The sequence below is a fragment of the Coturnix japonica genome, chromosome 2 (assembly GCF_001577835.2).
Source record: "Coturnix japonica isolate 7356 chromosome 2, Coturnix japonica 2.1, whole genome shotgun sequence".
NCBI lineage: Eukaryota > Metazoa > Chordata > Aves > Galliformes > Phasianidae > Coturnix > Coturnix japonica.
The window spans coordinates 23909533-23923836 of record NC_029517.1 but is presented as its reverse complement, the minus strand read 5'-3'; the positions used below and the strand labels follow the sequence as shown (position 1 = coordinate 23923836).

At 35.3% G+C, this 14304-nt stretch overlaps 1 protein-coding gene across 4 annotated transcripts in view; it reads right to left on the bottom strand.

Moving 5' to 3' along the window:
- PHF14 (PHD finger protein 14) overlaps nucleotides 1–14304 on the bottom strand; it is a 170403-nt gene that overhangs the window by 27390 nt on the left and 128709 nt on the right. The window lies entirely within an intron of this gene.

Genomic DNA, 14304 nt, shown 5'->3' with positions numbered 1-14304 from the left:
AAAATACGGAGTACAACTGGAACACTTCTTTACAAAAGGATATTAGGAGCAAATATATATTTCTCATGGTGGATGACAGTTTTCTGTCAGTGCAGCCCTGCAGTGATAAGGCAGCTGTTTGTTTCCCAGGAAAAGGAGACCCTTGCTGCATGGATCATTTTCATACTGACAGCCTTGACAAGTTTGACATTTGCTTCATGAAGTATTCTGAAGCAGCCATCAAGAAAATGCACCCTCTGGGACCACTGGCAAGCTGACAGTCGTACCTTTTAATGTGCCATCTCCATTAATTCTTACTGCTAAACCCCACGAAGTTCCCACGACAAAGTCTCTGCTGATCTGCTAACATTAAAAAATTGAGGGTATCAACGAGCTAAGCATTATAATGTAAGTAAACATGACATCAATAAACTGGAAGCAGTTCCCCATCCCATTTTGTTGTAAATACTGCAACTGGAACTGCCGGGGGTGGGGGGTGGTCCTTTCACGAAGCAGTGCAAGGCTCTGCACTCTAGGTGGCAATGCAAGACCAGGAGAACCTCTGACACTCCAGCTTCCCTTCAGAAGATATAAGCAGCTGCATGCTTATCACAGCCTCTTTCCTTTAACTTGTACAAGAACTTGAAGGCTTTTGGAAATGGTTGTCAGTGTTTTGTATTTTCTATCTCCTTGTTTCTAATTCTGATTATACAGAATTATTATACAGAAAAATGTAGCATCGCAAGAGTCCTTGCAGCAGAATTGCATTTAACGTTTAGCACAGAAGTGGAATTTTATGCCAGATTTCCAATCCTCCATCTGTTTCTCTCCTTTTTAGGAGGCAACCATTCCACTGAGTGGCCCTTTTGGCTGTCTGCCACTCCAGTTGGGATGCTCTTCAGGGCAGGTGGTGTTTGAAACCAAACCATTGTTTTACAAGTTCAGCTGGTTCTCCTTGAAGAAAAGTACAGGAAAACGTCTCCTTTTTAAACAAATTGAGTCTTTAAAGATTTTGGTTTATGAACTTCACACTGTATCTATAAAAGCTAAATATTACAAGCCTGAAATATCAACAGTGAAATAGCTGGAAAGCTATTTCAAGGGGATTGATTGTACTGTGCCTGTACCTGAAAGGACAGGCTTCCTTAATCTCCACTCCTGTCATAAGATGCATGCTCATCTCTTATTCCTGTCTTTTATATCTGACCTCATCATGATTAAGATCCTTTCTAAGGCAGATTTGTTGCTCAATTATACCACTTACATCTGTGCATAAATAAACATACAGATGCTAATCACAATAGCATTTTCATAATGTAATCATTATTTTCATGAATTATGAATTTAAAAGTTCCACTGTATATATACACTCACTACTACAGAAAACTCCATACCCTAGAAATGCCTATTCTTATCAAATCAAGATTATTTTCAATATCTACTGTTAAATTCCTGCCATATTTACTGTATTTGTTTACCAAATTATAGGAAGCAAAACTTTTTGATGGTAAGGATTAAAATAGCATTTTCTTACAGCAGCGACATGAGGACAAAAGGTTCTCAGCAGTGAGGAACGAGCAGTTCTTTTAAACATTTTTATTTCTATGTATAGTGCAATAACAAGCAAAGAAATAAAAGGTTTTCTTATTGGTTTTTGTTTGTCTGTTTGTTTTGTTGCTTTTTTTTTCTGCTGTTCAATTGTTAGGCTCTACACATGGATTACTGACTGATATTTGAAGATTTTTTTCCATGCTTTAACTATTTTTTTCACAAATAAGTTTGGGTGTACACAGTCTTTGATCAAGGGTTCCAAACATTATTTGTTCCCAAAGTGACCTAAAACATATAACAGAAACCCAGGCACAAACGACTTCCACAAAAATGCTTTTGCAAACTACAGCCTAGAGTCAAATATACCACACTAAACATCCATGATGTACATGATTTGAACAGAAAAAGAGAACTGTTGTGTGAAAGGAATACATTTATCTCAATAACAAAGAAAATTTCAACTTTAATGAAAATGTTTTAGGAAAGATGAGTGCATTGCATGCTTCTGATCAAAATTAATTAGAGTTTTAATGTTTTACATTTCCACCATAATTCTTTAAATGGTGCATTTATTTCATAGTAATAAACACTCGGTTCATTAAGTAAAGTTCAAAATCTGTGTTACTCGCTACATTTAACAACCGTTGGCCCTCTTTTTCAGTATTTCTTGATTCAGATTTCCAAAGCATTGAATAAGCAATTGAGGAACACAAATTTCATGACTCTGCATATTTAGGATTCCTATTTTATCTATGACAAAGGGCAATTAATCTACCATTCTATTCTGAATTCTAACCTTAGTGAGCCATGATAGATACTGAAATGAACTTACAGGAAATGCTTAATTAAATTACTGTAAAAAGCACAACAAAAGTTTTCTCCTTATGACTAAAGGAAATTTATTTTTAAAAGTCTGCTGCAGTATTATAACTTGGGAACTCATGAAAACATTTCTATAATGTGATAACTAACAATTCAGAAACCTGTCTCTTTTTTATTTTATATTTCATCAGAGCACTTCACCTGAGTACAGCCATGAGATTTTGTTCAGATTCAAGGCACAAAAGATGGATCTTTCAATGGAGTTAATACGATAACATGGCCAGCTGGACAACAGAGCAAATACCTGTATCTTACTCATCTATTTTACAAAAAGCACTATTAAAAATGTTGTGAAAATGCCTTTGTATAATGTTATAAATGCCTTTGTTATAATGCCTACTTTTAATGACATTAAATTGCCAATAATAAATTATAGAAATAGAAAAAGCTCTGTATGTAGGCAGCAGGATTAGCTATGGCAACAAATAAAACCTGTGCCACTGACAAAGAAATCAGACCTGGAAGAGGATTTTTACTTTTTAGTTTTTAAACACAATTGCTTTTCATAGGTCCCGCAAAAACAAAGGGACGTTCAAACCTCTAGTGACATGAATACATCCAGTTATGTTAATGACTTACAGTTTCACCAAACACTGCAATAGCTTTCCAGTATTATGTTATTAATTTATTTAATGTGTATTATTTATACAACAGTCTTTACATTTATAATCAAATTACTTGACAGAATAAATTCTGCATGGCAAAAGCAGAAAATCTGCTTCTTTTTACCATTCTTTTGGCCCCCACACATGCGGTGTTTAGTTAAAAGGAAATGCATATTTTACCACAATATCAATAAAAGGATTAAATTTAGAATTTAACAATTATAATAAGCCAAATTTTACAGTGATTTCAACATCAATTAAATATAATCCCCAGAAGTGCGCTGTAGTCCAGGATCTGATCCACATCTTCACACTACCAGTAGAGGTAAGTCCCTCATGGAAGACCTATGCTTACCCTACAGTTATAATTAATTTAATCTGAATTGACATTGGCATTATGGACCTTCCTAAAAGTCAAAATTATTCCTTTATGAAACATATGTTCATTCTTTTAATTACACAGTAAGACTCAAACATTAATGCTATGGACCTCAGATCAAATGTGGCAAGAAGTCTATGGTACAGAAATTGGGATTCAGTTTGCTTGACAGAAAGGACAGATTTGTAAATTTGTTGTTATATTTTGACTTTATTTCTGTACTGAAGGTAGCATTTACTGTTCTGATTCTGTAATGATGCATGTACAGTCCTGTTTCATACAGAGGAGCACCTCAGCTGTATCTGAAGCATCAAAGGTATACACATAGATAATAAACACATAGCAAAAGTTGAATCAAAACTGTAACATAATAAACTCATGTTTCAGTATTTTCAAACTGATCCATTTCTAAATGAAAGATTAACATATTATGTTTAGCAGTAGAATGAATTCTCTTCAAGCTCCACTTTGAATTTCCAGCTGGAGTCTTTGCATTTCCAGGTGGGGTTTGACACTGGCTCCAGCTGTGATGGAACTGAATTTTCCCATAGCAGCCAATACAGTGCTGTGCTCTGCATGTGTATCGAAAGCAGCACTAATATTACGGCTGCTGGCAAGCAGTGCTGGCATGGCACCAAGGCTGGTTCCTCAACCTGAGCCATTGGGCTGGGGGTGAGCAAGAGCTGGGGAGGTCACAGAGTGAGGGCAGCTGATCCAGACAGACCAGAGGGATATTCCTTGCTATATGGAGTCATGTTCAGAAATAAAAGCTGGGAAAGGGAAAAAGGGATGTGAACGAGAAAGCAGCGAGTTCTCAATAATGAAAGTATTGGTCTCCCCCAGCAATTCAAGTCCTGTTTCTCAAGAAGTGGCAAAACATTGTTTCCTGAAGGGAAGTAGAGAATAACTGTTTTCTTCTTTTGCTTCTGTGATAACTTTGTTGTTGTTATTACTGTTTTCTTTTCCTTTAATTCAACTGTCCTGTTTGCCTTTTTTCAGCACATTTTCTCCCCATTCTTCAAGGGGGGAGGAGTGGGAGGGCAGTGTGGTAAGGCTGAGTTGGCCATCAGTTGTTAAACCACTGGTGGTTCTAAAGCCAAATGATATTTAATTCAGTGGATACTCTGAGGGATTTTTGATTTGTCATGATATTAATGATGTTTCACTGCAGTTTTGTAAAACTCTAATCTGATGAAACTCTTCCTACTGGAAGTAATGCAAAGCCCAACCTTTTAAGGTAACACTATAATCAAAATGAACCTTGAAAAATCTGATCTGAGAGGACCTGCCTCGAAACATCCTCTGAAATCCTTCCAAAACCTTCATTCTACTGATATTTATTGGTTTGTAGTACATTTTCTTCTGCTAAATCTAGTATTGTTTCAGTTCAGTAAATCAAAACCCTCTTGACGACACTCAACAACAGTCTCTTCCTGCCCCCAGAACACCACATATAACTCTGTTAGAAGACTGGGAGAAAAAATATTTTGTTGTGTTTCAATTACTGAAAAGTTATAACCTAAAAGATTCCCCAAACTAGGATAATTTGGCTAGAATAATTAGTGTTTTGCATATTAATGGTAAAAGTGCTCACGACAGAGCTCACATTACAAATCATTATTTATCTACATTTTCTTAACATATTGAAGCCACAATATAGTTTGTTGAAATGGCTGAAGCATACTGAACTTCACTCCTCAGAAGACTATTCATTCAGGAGGTGTTTTTGTTGTTTTTTTTCCCCTCTCATTCTGCTATTATGTTGTATCTTAGAGCTTCCAAGACATAATACTCTTCTCAACCATTAAGAACCCCAACATGCAAACACATATATATGCATCATTACATTCAAGTCATCTGATCATTGAACTGAACAATACTGTTTAGTGGAGTTACGTATGAAATATACTGCAGAACACAGCGTCTACTAAGAATAGAATACTGAATTTAAATAGACAAAGCAAGGCAATTAAATTATGAATATTTAAGAAGAAGAGGCTATTTTAAGATGACTATTTTATCCCAAAGTCCTAGTGCTTCCAGTCCACTGTCTCTGAAGGGTGTCTGCTCAGTGCTCAGTAGTTACTGCTCTGTTCTTTGTGCAACAGCTGCTGTCATAATAATGCTGCACCTACAGGTATTACCTATAGGATGAATGTAGAAAATACTAATATATTTGTTCATTTTGCTTAGTTGCAACTGCAGAATAGGTAGTAGAAAATAAAGATCTGTGGTAAAAAACAGGCTCATGATCTCCTGTAGCAAATATTACTCAGAAATTGATATAATTCCTTTTTCAATTTCAACTCCTTTTCATGCTTTGTCTTAACTAGGCATACCCTAGGTAATGTATAATACTGAAACTCCAAAAGCTGGTAGCCCTGCCATTTAAATCAGCATTTAAATTTAGAAACAGACATCTAACTGTACTACTTCAAATATCAATGCAATTTAAAAATGATAATTAAGAATGTTAAGAAAATACAGTAAGTGCTGTCTATTTTGTCTATTTTTATAGACAATAAACTATGGATCATGCCCTTCCTCTGTTAATTGATATTTCCCTTTGTCAGAGCTTTCCTTAGTGTCAAGTGGTATTCATTGGAACTGGACTGAAGTATCTTTAATCATTTAATTTCAATAAAAGCTTTCAAGAGAGAGATTCTCTAAAAGGAAAACCTGAAAAGTGTTAAATGTTGCTTCCCTTGTACTTTCAAAACAGTTAAACTGATTATAAATTCTCTGTTTGTTAAGTACTCTACCTCTTTCCAAGATTCTGCAGTTTATTTTAATGAAGTGTAATACATTGACATAATAATTAACTAATTAATCAATTAATTAAATAATTAATAGTCACCGAAATGTGTGTGAGCTACTAGATAATTTTACATTTCTTTATAAAATAACTAACTGTACATAACAGACACACAAAATCTGTTAGTTCTTGCATGTGTTTTAAGGAAATAGTACTGGGACTTGAGGAGTAAGTCAGTGGAGCTGTTCTTTTGTGAAGAAAACCAAGTTCAGATCAAGCTGTGAAATCCTGATGTGAAGCTGAGAAGATGTCATTGGAGAGGGAGAAGGAAATGGGAGAGAGCTAGCTTACAGGATGTATAATCTATAGGAGTGTCACTAACAGAAACTAAGATAAAGTATGTGTCTAGAGTAAAGCAAGGTCTGAGATTCAGACGAGGATATCTTTGGCTACAAGCTAAACTCTGATGTTTGTCCTCCTACTATATCATCTCTTTGGCCTGGGGAGATAGGAGGAGGCATGGAAACTGAACATTAAAGAACCTACTGGTAAAATGTGAATAATAATGCTTCCAATGTCAGGATGGAGTCTTATGCATGAAAAGATTTATGTAAGTGCTAAGTGCTGTCATCGTTATTACATTTTGAAAGTACAGGAAGCTTTAAAAGCATTAACTTTTCTACTGTAGATCATCATATGTTCTTTTTGAAACCAGTATAGAAGATGTAAAATGAGTGTACATATTGCAAGAAACAGTCTGGTTTCACTGTTATATATGGTACCAATATATGGTACCAGTCTGGTTTCACTATTATATATGGTACCAATTTAACAATTTTTTAACCTGTACATATATACACACACACACACACACACACACACACACACACATATATATATATATATATTTCACTGAGAAAAATAGGATGAATAATTTTCTTTCATTTATTTAAAACTTTATAGAAAGAGAGTAACTGGTACTGCCTGAGAGGTTAAAACACTTGCTATGAACAGAGCTGTCACAGTATTTACATTTACAAAGTGATTTCTGCATGGATGGGATTGTTCCAGGCTAAAACAACATTTTTAATACCGTAAACAAACAAGAGATGAATGCACAAAATGAACTGTTTAACAGGGCTTTATGTACCCCTTGTGCATTGTATTTGAAAATGAAGTCCTTAAACTAAAAGGCGGAGGGATTCTCTGTGGATTAGAAGAGAGCCCTGCAGTCCTTTCAGTAGCATCTTTTTATACAAAATTTGGCACTGTTTGCTTCAGCAAATGACTTCACGCTTTGTCCTTTTAATCCAATTTCCACCTTAATATAGACTAAAAAATGTAGTGAAAATACTGAAAGAGGAAATGTTTTGTGTTGGAAATCTAACCCAGGCAGTAATCCAATCCCACAGTCAGTTCCTCATTAACAGAATTCTAACCTACACATACTCCATACAAACTGGCTTTCAAAACTAGCTATGAGTGCATACAATTATCACACAGATATGACTCAAAAGGGCAAGTAAGAGGTTAAGTCTGACAAAAAGAAGAGACAGCTGAAAGTTACAATAATTGACTGTAATCCTTATCTCAACTGCTTGGCTTAGATTTCTATATTGTAACAGCCTTCAAGAGCATAAACCACCCTATTCAGCAATAGCTTCCTTATGAGCAGGTATCATCTCCTATTTTTTTTGTAGACTAAACTGTTTATACATATCTTAGATAGCACACTACAGCAGCCAGGAGCCCATTTAAGGAAAGTCATATACATACTTTACAGTTGCATAAAATACCGATTTCCCAGTAAATTAACATTGCTGTGTTTATTTTATTGTTCTTAGACTGCTTTACCACAGGCATGAATTTGGGTAACATTAGACAACTGTGGATTCCAGGGGCTTGCCAACTATACATCTTGGCAAAGAAGGACCAGAAAAACAGCATCATAGTGTATCCCTTGCAGAAGTTCTGCAGATCCAGTGATGACTCAAAAAGCAACATCCCAACATCAGAACAGTAAGATTCACAAGAGGCTATTTAATTAAATATAAAAACACAACTATCTTCAAGCAACTTAAGTACGATGAAAGTATAGTATGTAGATTCTACCATCACAACATTCAGTGCCCCATATCTTTTAATGTTAGCCAAACTTTTATCTCTTCATGCAGGTCCATGTCTTAGTCATGCCTTGGGCAAAATCGGGATACAGACCCAAACCAAATGCAGATTTAAATAAACTAATGGATTATAGTCTTGCAAATCAGAATCTTCAGTAAGCACAAAGTAAGTGAACTGACTGCCAGAGTTCACTGGCAGCTCATTGCAACAACCGTCAGCACTAAACTGTGTCTCTCCTACTTGCCTTCACAGTGGGAAAACATGACAAATAAAAGCCTAGAGCAGATAAATTAATTCTATTGGTGGGGGGGGGGGGGGGGGGAATGCATGCTAAATTCTTAATTTAATATCACTGGCAAAAAGGAACCATGGAGTATTTTGTACCATTTGTGAAGTATTTCTATAATGCGGTTTATTTTGCATAGCCATAATTGTCAGTTTTACACTCCACCAAAAGCTGAATTGCTTCTTAATAAGTTCCACAATTTCTCAGAAGATATAAAGGATTTTGCTTATATATACATAGGTCACTCCAAAAGTAACACCTGCTATTTACTTCCATGGAAACTACAACACATACAAAGAACGCAGTAATACTATTTGACAGAGGAAAATCTGAGCTACAAAACATTTTTCAGCACAGGTGTCACCAGTAGCTATGCATTTTCACTAGTAATGAACGGCCTGCATGCCACACTTGTGTAAATCTGAACCAGCAGAGGTGACCCATTGGTGCTCACAGCCACTGCTGAAACACACCACCCACCACCTCACTGTGCTCACAGCCACTGTTCGGTCTCCATAAACATTCAGCAAACACTGATGAATATCAGCGGGTGCCATTGTTTCCCACATGGAGGAATCTGGTGACACACCTTCACTTCATATGAACTCCAATAACAGACACCATTCTGTCAGAATGTCCCTCTTCTGCCATCTGCTTCATGGCAACAAAATGTAATGGAATATTGCCAGGAAGGTTCAACCCTTACTGTCGTATCACCAGCAGCTGCCACTGGTATCATGGGCCAACATAATAAAATAACAGGCGTTACTTCAGAGCTGCCCTTGTAGAACACTTCAAAGTTAAGCTGTAAGAAGATGAAGAAGACCCCAAAAATGGAAAATATAATTCTTGACTAGATTCCTTCCAAGGTAGCTTGAACTGCACTTTTCCTGCATTGGTTTTCAGCAATAAGCTAGTAGGCTCACTTAATGGAAAGGATTCACATTGTTAGTCTATATAAGAATACAGGCTATCCTTGTGATTCTTTTTTTCTTGCTGTTTCTCTGAATGATTGAGGTCAGGACTTATATTTTTATTTTGTCTTGGTGGTTTCATTAAATGAAACACAGCTTGACTGTTTAGAACTGATAGCTTTAGACAAAAGTAGGTGCCCAAAACATGTCTGAAGGTTGCACTCTCTCCCAGAAGCTACTTCCTTTTGCTGCCTTGGCAACACATACAAACCTTCACTCTCTGGCAAACACTTCACCATCTCTCGGCTTGTTTCCTTCCAGCTTTTACAGTCTACTTCACAAAATTCTCATCTCTCTAATGGGGAAAATTTCTGAAGATCCGTAGGATAACTGAAAATCTTGCTGTTCGTTCCTTTAGGACACAGTTCTTCTCTCTTTGTTTCTGCTCCATTTCCTTTTTTAAAAGAACATCTCTCTTACAAGGACAAGGTAGAACTAACAGCTTAACATTTATAGAAGCAGTCAAAGTGGGTGACTGAGGAGGTGTTCCTAGAAGGAAATATCTAACAGCAAGTTTGCTTTCTGACAAAAAGAACTTTTTTTTTTTTTTTTTTCCTTTTAAATCTAACATTAAAAGTCTTGGAAAGCAAAACACCATTAAAGTTAAGGGGAAAAACAAAGATGGCTCCAGTTTGTTACTCTAAAAGAGAGACTACTGTAATGTATTCTCCAACTTTGTGTTCAGTCTTTTTTGACTTCTGTTTGGTTATTTTTAAATGCTTGACCTGTCTATTCCGTAGCCTATAACAGCATTTGCTGGAATGCAGTTCTAATTCTCCCTTGGGTAAAAATTTATCCATGTCTAAATCACAAATCTTTGCTCACTAGTATCTAATCACTGCCCATCCCAGTTTTTTAATCCTTATTTTTATTTCTACATTAAAAATTAAACAACTTCCTGTCTTTTCTAGCTGAACGAATTGCCAAAAATTTTAGTGCAGTTGGCATGGATTGGAGCAGAGAACTCAAGTCTAGTTGTAGTGGACTAATTGCTGATAATTTGTTACATCTGCCACTGTCTTCAATCCCTTCTGGACACCAGTTTCATAACCCAAACTTTTAAATATTTTAGAACACCTGTCACATTAATATTTCATCAGTCTGAAAAAAAGACTCAGATATTAATAATGACAACAGAAGCCTTTGTCTCAGGTGATATTGAGAAATACAGTAGGTTGTGATCACACCTGTAGCAGCCAAGACAATTTTGTAACTAATTTCTATAGATTAGCTCACTCTGCTTTCATGTACATATTCCCAGTAATCCAGAATGTTAAATACATAATAGAATTTCCTTTTCTTAAGGCATATGATGTCATAACCCATGGTAGGAAAGAATAAGAGTCAACTGACAACAAAATATTATGCCTGTCCAAACATTTAAAATGCCGCATTTCTTCAATAGCTTGGCTTGCACATCATTCTGCTTTTTACATTAATGTTTATGAACTAGTTGTCTATCAAGCTCTTCAAAATCAAAGAGTAGATATTCTGCAGCTAACAACCTTTTTCATGCTCTTAGAAAGGCACACTCAGACATATGCAGTCTAATAAAAATTAACACTTCAGAAAGTCCATTGTTCCACTGGGCTTCAAAAACACTTTACATGAGACTGGCTGGCTGACTTGCTGCAATTTCTAAGCCACATGCTTACAGCTTTTTGGAACACATGAAAAAAGAGTAACATGATTGCATTTCTGATCAATGGTGGGCTTTCTTAATGGTTTATTATTATTATTTTTCTTTGTTGTTCTGGAAGATGCATGGCAAGCTCCTCACAGAGCATTCTGAAGATATGTATGCTCATGAAGAAACCCAGAAGTCAACACCAGTCATCTAGAATCTACAAGACTATTATGATCCTGTAGTTTAAAGTCTCACTTAGAATAGCTGTAAAATAGACCAATTCAATTGACTACTTGACTTTATTGCTATTAATTTATTAACATTCTTCATAAGATAAAAGGATGCAGTGAATCTGCAAAACAAGGACAAATACAACTTGTTGTATCCTGTCCAGACCTCAAAAATGCCTCTATTGTTATGGTGTTTATAAATGAAATGTGTAGAATGCTTAGATACAAATGCTGTTGATGCCATTGATTTTATCTTAAAAGCAGTTAAATGTACCAGTTAAAGGAGGTTCTCAATCCACCTGTTGATAGCTGTTTAGGTTGAAGTACTGTGTTATCTAGGGGGACACATGAAGTGACTGACAAAAATTCAGTATATATGAATAACATAACCTTGAAATAGAAAAGCCTGAAGTCCTGAACAAAATGTGAAGAGCACAGACCAATTCATTCATCTGTTTGACACAGAAAAGCTGCCAATTTCATATGCCATGACTTGGATTCCTCATTCTTGTGTCTGAGCTCTCCAAGTTGGATGATTTACTTATACAAATATACTCCATGGACAGTAGAGGGAATGTCCATCACCCTTATCATGCACACTGATTTGAGGATGGGATGGTGCAACATTAAAGCCAATTGAGTCAGTCATAACACTTTTTTTCTGCAAAGTGACCACTTCAAAGTAAATGCCACTCAGAGTGTTATTGATCATAAATTCATAGTTCATAGAAACAGAAAATATTTACAGGTTTTAAAATTGAAATTATAACTAACTTTCAAGCTACTGATCATGCACTATTAAACAAGCCTTACTGTTTTATCACAGTAATTAATTTTTTGTTTCTCATTAATGACATTCTTATCATTCCTATGATGCAAACAGAATTTAACAGCACCAAATGCTATAAGATTACTTAGCTTATTCATGTCACTAGAAAGCACAAATACATATCTTTACATTGTTGATCTTCCTAACATACTAATTAATTGCAGCATGAAGGACAGTTTCCACGTGTCTTAGTTATGACAATAAAGGATTCATCCTCAAATCGTCTTCTAATATCTGATTTTGTAAATAAAACAGTTATCAAATTTCTAGGCAGAATTCCAAACCTAAATCCTGAGTATATCCCATAAAATCACATTTCTATGTATGTTCCCTATGATACATTTGTACCTTACTACCACAGAGAATGTGTACCTTCAGACTGATACTAAATAAGCATCAAAATTTCTTGAGTGTTCTAGCAAAGTATCTGCAGAATTGGTATGAAGTTTGCTGCAAGCTTGTTTTAACTTTCACTTGACCTTCACTTTTTTTTCAAAAAGAGATTTTTGTATTCATATATCCATTCTTGCTGAAGATGGGGTTAAACTTGTCACAAGCATTTTAATAAAATACCAAAGACCTCCTTTAATTTATGGCAGATATATTTTCAAGAAGGAAAATGCTGATATTATCTTGGTTATAAGCTTGCTGCTGAAATGATTTAGATATTCTTTTCCTTTCACACAGTATCAGTACAAAGCCTTTCTTTGCAAGCAATGAATTATAGTTGACACTTCAAACCTATTCTATCAGTATCTCCTAGTTCAGAAAAATGAGAAAACATAAATATTTATTCTATATATATAGATGAGACAAAGGACTCTGATAAAAATGATCCATTATGGAATGATGAATAATTGTTACATGTGTCACACTTAGAACAGCAAAGGGCAAAAAAATTTGCCACTTTTTAATATGAGGATTCCAGGTTATTGTGTAAACAAAAATACAGTCCTTTTATCGCACTGAGTTGATAAGTGTTCAAGCCCAGTGATTTCTGATGACATTCACTTCATGACTACATGGATGATGAGGCCGCTTGATGCAGACCCTTGGTCCGATTTGATAGAATTTATTAATGACATGCTTTAAGAGTGGAAAAATATTTATGGAAGCAGCTTATCGTTTCCCCAGCTTCTAAGTGCAACACTTTCCCAGCTTAAATTAATCCCAGCAATTAATAAGGACAGGAATTCATTTGTTCAATTAAGAGATCTGTTCATCCTCTTTCATCTTGATCCCATTACTAATATATCTAAGGGATTCAATAATTTTTCCCATTGGATAGCGACAGTAGGGTAAAAAAAGTAATGTTTCCAATTATTTGAAACAGTATTATCAAATATAATCACTCTTATTATCAGTCGTTCCTTTTAAAAAGGGAAGAAAAACACCACAAAAACAACAAAAACAACTATATGCAAGTCAAAAAGCAGCAAACATGGGTTCTTTTGTTATATTTTTAGCTAAAAAGTCTGTGTTTTTGTTTTTTAATTTATTGAATATTTTTAACCATATGGCCTAAACAAACTGATAATACAAATTCTGGGTTTCAAATTAAATCAAAATGAAAAGCTCATGGGATAAGGTCACCACGAGAAGGGTATAATATATACATTTATTAAATACAAATTAAAATGTATATAGATTAAGTGAAAATAAACTAGCATTAACTCAGTAAACAATAATCTGAAAGTTCTAATACTCTGAAAAAAAAATAAACGGCTAAGCCAACTTGTACACTTCCTTAAATTAAAAAAGTGAACTGTACATATTGCAATTCGCTCATGCTGACTTGGAAATAAAAACAGAAATCATACAACATATGCGACATTGCATTTGAAAAGTATTACTTTTTGACACTATTTTTGGCTTCATCTCTTCATCCATTGGTAGGTGAACTTTTGGCATAAGCAAGTAGAAAGCTGCAGTAGTAGCTATGAACTGCTTCCCACCTCCCCCAATGGCCACAGGCAGATACCTAGGGAACACTGCAAGGTGAAGGCAGAAGCAAATCAAATATGTCCCTGCTAATTTCCCAAATTAAATGTTATTACTAACTACAGTACACTTTATCTAAATA